Here is a 10,028-nt window from a genome sequence, read left to right as displayed (position 1 = left end):
GTCCAGGCGGCTGTGCCCCGTGGGATAAAAATGAGTATAGTGGGTGACGTCAGGGTTTAAAACACGCCACGTATCAACGAGCTGAAAACTGCGAATGAAATCGCCGAGCTCGCGACAAATGTTAGGACGAGGCACCTGATCGACAACATCTAAAACGCAATTAAAATCGCCGCCGACAACGAAAGCATCCACATTCCGGTGTAGCAGTGCACACAGTTCCTGCCCATAAAAAACAGCCCTCGCCGGCTTATCGTTCCCAGACGGGGTATAAACGTTAACAAAGACAACGCCCAGTATAGTGCAACTAACAGCACGACCATTTGATAAAATAGCAACGTCGGAAATAGCAAGGTCAGAACGGACTAAAATGGCAGTTCCTGCATTGGAATCCGGTAAAACATTGTCAACAACAATAAAGTCACTAAAATCGTGTAAAAAGACAAGTGCATCGCGCGTCACCTCCTGTAAAAAGACAACATGGCAGTGGTGATCACGTAAAAAGGCCTGAAAAGCCAGTAACTTGCACGGGTGGCTCAACTTGTTAAGATTAATAGTGACAACATTCCACTGGCTAAAATCGTAAGTCATAGACTCACACAGTTAAAAGACACACAAAAGTAAAAACACACAAAAAACACGGAATGTGCAGGTGCACGACAGAGGAGGGGGCACACAGGACACACACTACGTCTCCTCACCCTCTACAACATCCTTCGCCCACTCCGAAGGCTCGAAGGGGGAGAGGGGTGGCAGGGTGGCAGGGTGGCAGTAGCTGGCACGGCAGAAGTAACTGACACAGGATCCCTGACGGGCATCTGCACGTCGGAGGGAGGCACCGACACGCGGTCGTGGATAGAAGGACCAGCGCGACGTCGGTGGACATCCTCAGCCTTCCGTTTCGTCGACATAGGTGCCGTAGTCACAGCCGAGACAGTGTCAGGCGCTAAAACAGGCACGTCTACAGAGGCTGGTTGACTTAACACAGTCCGCAGATGGCGAACAGCAACGTCACGTTGCTGCGCGGCATCACCCAGATCAGCTGACTGCGCGTGGCGAGAGGAGGCCCGCGGCGACTGTTGTTGTTGCTGTTTGCGCGGCGGCTGGCGCCCGGAGCCGGAAGCCTGAGGCGGCCGGAGCTCCACGTCGAGGTCGCGCCGCGCGGCACGGCGTTGCGACGCCCAAGAAGAGGCGGGGGAGCGCCCTACCGGGGACGGACTACGGTCACGCCGCGTGGAACCCCCGTCGTAAGAAGGGGAGCTACTGACACTGCGGAAGCGTTGCCGACTGGAACTCCGAGAACGAACGTCATCCCGTTGCGGTTTGGGTTCCACAAAGTTATCGCGTGATTCCGCAACAGGAATAGGCTCAGAAACATCAGAGGGTACAACGACGGGTGCAGGCACAGAAGGAGAGGGTGCCAACTGCGACTCAATAGGTGCAACAGCGTCCAAAATAGGACGCGGAACGACATCGGTTACCGATGGCGGCACGGAGTCAGAGACAGTCTCCGACACAACAGCACCCACAACCGGTTGAAGAACAGCAGGCACGTTTTCCGAAACCGCGGACAAAGATTCCTGGCCGGTAGTCGCAAGAACAGAGACAGTAGCATCAGCAGACACATCCATCGCTTCCGCGGCGGCAGCAAGATTAACATCTACCGCACGCCGCGCGGGCGCGGGGGGGGGGGGGGGGGGGGGGGGGGGGCGGAACCCAAGACCGTAGCGGCGACGGAAGCAAAACTAGCTCCTTGCAAATTGGCCTCAAGTGGTAGCTGAACAGGCCGTTTGCGCTTCGGACAATCCTGCCGATAATGTCCGACACCGTTACAAATTGAGCAAGTCTGTGGCTGGCCACTGTACGTGACAAACGCACGGTGGCCGTTCACCAAAATAAAAGACGGAATATGCTGCCGAACCACCATCTTAACACTGCGCACACCGTTCTCGACTTGAAATATGTACGCAGACGACCATTTCTCTTTCACTACAGATAAAACAGTGCCATATGGCCGCAAGTGACGAGAAATAGTGTCGTTGCGAATTTCAAACGGAAGGTTAAATATGCGTATTTGTCGAAGACCAAAACCAGCATGAGACACAGTGACATTACTAATATTTCCGTTAAGGTGTCGAAATCTACGAACACCGTCATTAACAGAGACAACAGCATCACACAGATCGGGAGATTTCAGTTTCAAGAACACAGAATTTAAAAACGTATCGAACTGAATACCGAGCACATCAGTAGTAGACAACATCAAGTCCTCAAGTAACCAACGATGGATCTCAAAAGCAGAAGGTTTCTCTACGGAACGATCAAACTCGCACTGAATATTGTTATGTCGCTCTTCACTGTCATCGTAAAGTATATCCATTACTTACAGTTCAGTAGAAAGAAAGAAAGCCACGAGGCAGAGTGAGCAGACGACACGCGAGGCGCCGCCGGCCCAGTCGCACGAGGTAAACACTGCTCGCTCGGCACCGAGGCGTTGCCAGGCGGGCAGCCAGCCAAGTACTAACCGGGCCCGATGTTGCTTAACTTCGGTGATCGGACGAGAACCGGTGTATTCAACATGGTATGGCCGTTGGCGCCCTTATACTGCAGCCGCACGACAGAAGACGCCTCTGCCTCTGCCTCTTCTCCCAACACACACAATCGCAGTTTTCGGTGACACATTTGACGCAGAGCACGTCCTTCCGCAACAGCTGGAGCCTCGAAGGCGGCGCCGAGTGCGCGTCCGGCGTCTCAGAGGCGTCTGCCGGACTGGCGGGCGCGCCGCGCCGCCACTTGCGTGAGACACGCGGCTGCTCGGTGCGCCGCCCGTCATTCGTTTCGCTTGGTGCGTGCGGCGTCCGACACCCGCGGGCGACGCATCTTGTTCCCGTTATCCGGCGGGGGGCTGTGCGGGGTGCAGCAGTGTCCCGCTGGAGGGCGCCCCCGGCAGCTTCCTCACCTGACACACGCCGCGCGGCTCGCGTCCAGGTATTTGCGTGATCTGTGCAGTGCATTCGCACCTCTCCCCTTCCGTCCCGACTTGTCCCGACTTTGCTCGACTGCCGCTCGGGTCGTGGCCCATATGACAGCACAAGCACGAGAAACATCTGCGAGACGGCCGTGGGCCTAACGGGCGTGTCCGAGACGCCGTTTGCGGCCAGCAGACCTGTGCAAAGGTGCGAAAACAGGGACACAAGGCACAGGAGGGTCGCCAAAGCATCCATCTCTTCTAGCGACGAAAGATGCATTTTTGTTTCCAAGTTTGCAGTCGTACGCTGCTACAAAACAATAAGCCCTGACGTATCTCAGAACATATCTGTCGGTTCATACCGTTTTGTTATCTTCAGGCACTTTTAAGAAATCTTCCTTGGCACATTCTTCTTCCAACTGAGGCCATTAATATCGTATGTTATGTTTATTACAGTCATTTATTTTCATTTTTTTTTTTTTTTTTTTTTTTTCTTTTGTGGAGTTTTGCACTGCTACGAAACAGTAGGTGGCCCCGACTCATTTCAGATCACATCTGTCGATTCGTAGTGTTTCGTTATTTTCAAGGCATTCCTAGCACGTTGAAAATGCTTAAGGAAGCACGTTTGTCACAAAAGAAAGGTAGTATGAAAAGAGGGCTGGCAGGGATAGCGGCGTAAAAAGGAGAAAATGAAGGGGAGCCAACAGCACCTTTTTTTTTTTTTTTTTTTTTTACTAATCTCCCCTTATAGCCCGGCCTTGTCACTCTCCACAAAACGCCTTCCATTGGCGAGCTTCATGAGCTATAAGGTGCTGTTGTCTCCATGGCCCACGACGAACAGACGAGAAAAGAAAACGTATCCCCCGTTAGCATCCTTGAGAATGTCTACGTCCGTCGGGAAAGAAAAAACGGCAGGTACAAAGAAAAAACCATAATCCATGAAATCTTCTAAATGGAGACAAGTAATCCACCAGAAAACAAGAGTCCAGTATAGAAAATATAAAACACAAAACTAAAAAAAGAAGCCACTTCCTCAGGTATTCTATTACTGGGAAAATTCCACACCAGTAAAGCAGATGAGTAGAGTCCAACAAGTGGAGAAATGAAACTAAAAGAAGGAAATTAAAGTCACTGCGCGGTAATACAGGAAAAGACCAAAAGATAGTACTGCCGCCACTTGGGAGACCTACATGAGAAAGTTAGTTCTGCAAAAAGAAAATGCCGATGTCCACAGCATAAAAATAATCAGAATCAAGGAGAAGGTAAACCATACCTGAAATGAAAAGGAACACAAAGAATAAAAAGTAAAGTACCTCTGATTACACGAATTTCAATAATTGTACGTTCCTGGAAAACACAACACGAGCGGTCAAAGTAGAAGAGTATACCAAATCATCAAACCATGTTAAGTAGCCATCGACATCCGGGTAAAAGCATGAGCAAGGGCGACCTGCAAAAAATTCGCGAAATTAGCACGATAGCCAGGCATGGCTGCAGTTTGTTCATGCTGAGTCCATAAGTATGTAAGAAAGTCAAATTTGGTTGTCAATTTCAGGGAAAACATTGCAAAAACGGTATGACCCAGGATCCACACCGTGGCATTCTTCTTAGTATTCGGGTAGGCGGCGCACTGAGGGATTAAGACATCTGTCGGCAAAACAGAACGCGTATCCACCCGATTGATAAGGCGAACCATATCTCGGGCGGTATGCCAAACACTGCAAAAATGGCCACACACGAAACGGTGTTCAAGCGTATCTTCCACAGCACACAGGTCACAAGCTCCAGACGAGATGAGATTAATGGAGTGGAGCTTCGCATTCGTAGGGAAGGTACGATGTACAACCTTGTACCACACTGCGTGTACAGAGGGAGGAAGAACAGTGCTGGCAAGATTTTTCCATACCGTGACCCAGTTATACCACGGTAGCCGATACTCCCACTTACAACGCACAGTAGACCCACGGAAAGCAGAAACGACGTCGCTGACTCGAAGGCTGGGAACGTCACAGAGCTCCAAGTAGCTGTTTTCCATATAGTAGCGACGCACATAATTAAGAAAAAAGGGAATGTGCGAGACATTCACCGGCGCCGCCGCAGATGGAGGACGATACAGATTGAAGACCGCCGCAGTGGTACCGTTCGGGGCCCTCTCCATCACAACAGTGGTCCTCTTCCAAAACAGAGCGGAGCACTTCGCGCGAAGATCTACTAAACCCAAACCACCATCTGTCGGGCTGAGAGTACAAGTTTCATACGAGACTTTAAAAATGTCACCTCGCCATAAAAACCAATACACCGCCTGCTTGAGGGCACGTTCCAATTGCCGAGGCAGTGGAAGGACCTGCGCGAGATACCATGCCCTGGCCAGAATGTTAGTATTGATCAAGGCCACCTTATCACGAAGCGCCAACGTGCGAGCCGCATAGATCTTGGCAATGGCACGCACCTTGTGCAGCGTGGACCGCCAATTAAGCGCTTCCATCCGTTGTGGGTGAGAAGAAAAAAGCACGCCCAGGACTTTCTGCTGTTCGCGGACGCAGAACCAGTTCCGCTGTAAGGACCGTGCGCGGGGTGTAAGAGGCAAACAAACAGTCTTAGCAGGGTTGACAATGGCACCTGTGGCTTTTTCAAAGCGTTGCAGTGCGCCATATAAATTGTCAACGTCATCGGAATGGCCAAGAAAAACACCAAGGTCGTCGGCGTATGCCTTACAAATGAGGCGGTCTGCCCCGACCTGAATGCCGCGGCATTCGCGGCCGATAATCCGCAGCAACGGATCTAAGGCGACAGAAAAAAGGGCCATCGAAAGGGGACACCCCTGCCGCACCGAGCGCCCAACACGGAAAGCCGGCGTCAAGCGGCCGTTGACACTAACTCGTGACGTCGCATTCTGTAAAAGATGCTTTACCACAGTCGTAAACTTAAGACCGAATCCCATCCGCACAAGAACCTGGCGGAGGTATACATGGCTAATGCGGTCGAAAGCATTTTTGAAGTCAATCAATAAGATGGCAGCGGTCGGCACTCTCGCACTTTTAACAAAGCCGATACAGTCGCGATATGCGAGAACGGCGTCAAAAATGTTTCGACCCGGCACCGCACATGATTGACTGTCACTGAGAACCGACGGTAAAACAACTTTAAGACGTTGAGCCACACAGCGCGTCACAATCTTAAAGTCGGCGTTAAGTAGTGTGATCGGCCGAACAGCGTCAATACAGGGCGTCGCAGTCGATTTAGGTACTAAGGTCACTACCCCCTCCTCAAACGCAGCAGGGATAACAGCACCATCCCGTATTTCATTTAAAAGAGCCACAAAAACATCACGAAAAAGATCATAAAACTTCAAATAAAATTCAGCAGGAATGCCGTCGGGACCAGGCGATTTACACTTAGGGCTTCGTCGGATAGCGTCGTACAGGTCGTCAGGTACATAAGCAGCATTTAAATGCGTCCTATCCGCACGAGTTAAAACATGAGGTATGACTTGTAAAAAATCCCGCAACGCATCACAATCAACATCCAGCGCACGGAAAAGGGAACTAAAATGATGAAAAATATCCCGCTCAATGTCGGACTGGACAGTAGTCCGTCCGCCGTCGCACTTTTTCCAGGTACTGATGTGCAGACGGGCGCGCCGCCTTCGTTCCCTGGTCAGATGGTAAAGCGACAAAGGTTCGCCATCCACAACCCCCACAGGCTGGATGCGGACGACGACACCGGCACTAACAGCACGCAAATCATCGAGAAGCTTACGCTGGAATTGCTTAAAAGCGGGCAGCAAGGCAGGCTGTGACGTCACGCGCAGCGCGAGGTCTTGTAAACACGCCTGATGGAAACGGGCCGTAGCGCGACGCCAACGAGCCGCCTCGCGGCTAAAATCCATTAAAAACCGCCGGATCACCGGCTTGGCCTCCCCAACCCACCACTCCAGCACACTACAGTCACCTCGCCTAGTCTCGAGTATTTTGTGCCACCGATTGATGAAACACATCACAAAATGGTCGTCGTTCAATAAAGCACAATTTAATTTCCACAGAGTCGGTCGTCTGGGAATACAGAATTTAGGCAATAAAAGCTGGCAAAGGTAACCGGAATGATCAGAAAAGAGCACGGGAAACATTTCCATGCGGCAAATTCGGGCAGAAAGCGAGGCAGAAATGTAAATCCTGTCCAGGCGGCTGTGCCCCGTGGGATAAAAATGAGTATAGTGGGTGACGTCAGGGTTTAAAACACGCCACGTATCAACGAGATGAAAACTGCGAATGAAATCGCCGAGCTCGCGACAAATGTTAGGACGAGGCACCTGATCGACAACATCTAAAACGCAATTAAAATCGCCGCCGACAACGAAAGCATCCACATTCCGGTGTAGCAGTGCACACAGTTCCTGCCCATAAAAAACAGCCCTCGCCGGCTTATCGTTCCCAGACGGGGTATAAACGTTAACAAAGACAACGCCCAGTATAGTGCAACTAACAGCACGACCATTTGATAAAATAGCAACGTCGGAAATAGCAAGGTCAGAACGGACTAAAATGGCAGTTCCTGCATTGGAATCCGGTAAAACATTGTCAACAACAATAAAGTCACTAAAATCGTGTAAAAAGACAAGTGCATCGCGCGTCACCTCCTGTAAAAAGACAACATGGCAGTGGTGATCACGTAAAAAGGCCTGAAAAGCCAGTAACTTGCACGGGTGGCTCAACTTGTTAAGATTAATAGTGACAACATTCCACTGGCTAAAATCGTAAGTCATAGACTCACACAGTTAAAAGACACACAAAAGTAAAAACACACAAAAAACACGGAATGTGCAGGTGCACGACAGAGGAGGGGGCACACAGGACACACACTACGTCTCCTCACCCTCTACAACATCCTTCGCCCACTCCGAAGGCTCGAAGGGGGAGAGGGGTGGCAGGGTGGCAGGGTGGCAGTAGCTGGCACGGCAGAAGTAACTGACACAGGATCCCTGACGGGCATCTGCACGTCGGAGGGAGGCACCGACACGCGGTCGTGGATAGAAGGACCAGCGCGACGTCGGTGGACATCCTCAGCCTTCCGTTTCGTCGACATAGGTGCCGTAGTCACAGCCGAGACAGTGTCAGGCGCTAAAACAGGCACGTCTACAGAGGCTGGTTGACTTAACACAGTCCGCAGATGGCGAACAGCAACGTCACGTTGCTGCGCGGCATCACCCAGATCAGCTGACTGCGCGTGGCGAGAGGAGGCCCGCGGCGACTGTTGTTGTTGCTGTTTGCGCGGCGGCTGGCGCCCGGAGCCGGAAGCCTGAGGCGGCCGGAGCTCCACGTCGAGGTCGCGCCGCGCGGCACGGCGTTGCGACGCCCAAGAAGAGGCGGGGGAGCGCCCTACCGGGGACGGACTACGGTCACGCCGCGTGGAACCCCCGTCGTAAGAAGGGGAGCTACTGACACTGCGGAAGCGTTGCCGACTGGAACTCCGAGAACGAACGTCATCCCGTTGCGGTTTGGGTTCCACAAAGTTATCGCGTGATTCCGCAACAGGAATAGGCTCAGAAACATCAGAGGGTACAACGACGGGTGCAGGCACAGAAGGAGAGGGTGCCAACTGCGACTCAATAGGTGCAACAGCGTCCAAAATAGGACGCGGAACGACATCGGTTACCGATGGCGGCACGGAGTCAGAGACAGTCTCCGACACAACAGCACCCACAACCGGTTGAAGAACAGCAGGCACGTTTTCCGAAACCGCGGACAAAGATTCCTGGCCGGTAGTCGCAAGAACAGAGACAGTAGCATCAGCAGACACATCCATCGCTTCCGCGGCGGCAGCAAGATTAACATCTACCGCACGCCGCGCGGGCGCGGGGGGGGGGGGGGGGGGGGCGGAACCCAAGACCGTAGCGGCGACGGAAGCAAAACTAGCTCCTTGCAAATTGGCCTCAAGTGGTAGCTGAACAGGCCGTTTGCGCTTCGGACAATCCTGCCGATAATGTCCGACACCGTTACAAAATGAGCAAGTCTGTGGCTGGCCACTGTACGTGACAAACGCACGGTGGCCGTTCACCAAAATAAAAGACGGAATATGCTGCCGAACCACCATCTTAACACTGCGCACACCGTTCTCGACTTGAAATATGTACGCAGACGACCATTTCTCTTTCACTACAGATAAAACAGTGCCATATGGCCGCAAGTGACGAGAAATAGTGTCGTTGCGAATTTCAAACGGAAGGTTAAATATGCGTATTTGTCGAAGACCAAAACCAGCATGAGACACAGTGACATTACTAATATTTCCGTTAAGGTGTCGAAATCTACGAACACCGTCATTAACAGAGACAACAGCATCACACAGATCGGGAGATTTCAGTTTCAAGAACACAGAATTTAAAAACGTATCGAACTGAATACCGAGCACATCAGTAGTAGACAACATCAAGTCCTCAAGTAACCAACGATGGATCTCAAAAGCAGAAGGTTTCTCTACGGAACGATCAAACTCGCACTGAATATTGTTATGTCGCTCTTCACTGTCATCGTAAAGTATATCCATTACTTACAGTTCAGTAGAAAGAAAGAAAGCCACGAGGCAGAGTGAGCAGACGACACGCGAGGCGCCGCCGGCCCAGTCGCACGAGGTAAACACTGCTCGCTCGGCACCGAGGCGTTGCCAGGCGGGCAGCCAGCCAAGTACTAACCGGGCCCGATGTTGCTTAACTTCGGTGATCGGACGAGAACCGGTGTATTCAACATGGTATGGCCGTTGGCGCCCTTATACTGCAGCCGCACGACAGAAGACGCCTCTGCCTCTGCCTCTTCTCCCAACACACACAATCGCAGTTTTCGGTGACACATTTGACGCAGAGCACGTCCTTCCGCAACAGCTGGAGCCTCGAAGGCGGCGCCGAGTGCGCGTCCGGCGTCTCAGAGGCGTCTGCCGGACTGGCGGGCGCGCCGCGCCGCCACTTGCGTGAGACACGCGGCTGCTCGGTGCGCCGCCCGTCATTCGTTTCGCTTGGTGCGTGCGGCGTCCGACACCCGCGGGCGACGCATCTTGTTCCCGTTATCCGGCG

General features: G+C 52.2%; 2 pseudogenes; both read right to left on the bottom strand.

Annotated features, from left to right (window-relative positions):
• Positions 1-2,474: 2,474 nt before the first annotated feature.
• On the bottom strand, positions 2,475-2,592 carry LOC124803571 (annotated as a pseudogene).
• A 7,013-nt stretch (positions 2,593-9,605) lies between these two features.
• Positions 9,606-9,723, bottom strand: LOC124803570 (annotated as a pseudogene).
• Between the last annotated feature and the right edge of the window lie 305 nt (positions 9,724-10,028).

The sequence above is a fragment of the Schistocerca piceifrons genome, chromosome 6 (assembly GCF_021461385.2).
Source record: "Schistocerca piceifrons isolate TAMUIC-IGC-003096 chromosome 6, iqSchPice1.1, whole genome shotgun sequence".
NCBI classification, from domain to species: domain Eukaryota; kingdom Metazoa; phylum Arthropoda; class Insecta; order Orthoptera; family Acrididae; genus Schistocerca; species Schistocerca piceifrons.
This window is presented reverse-complemented; position numbering and strand designations above follow the sequence as displayed.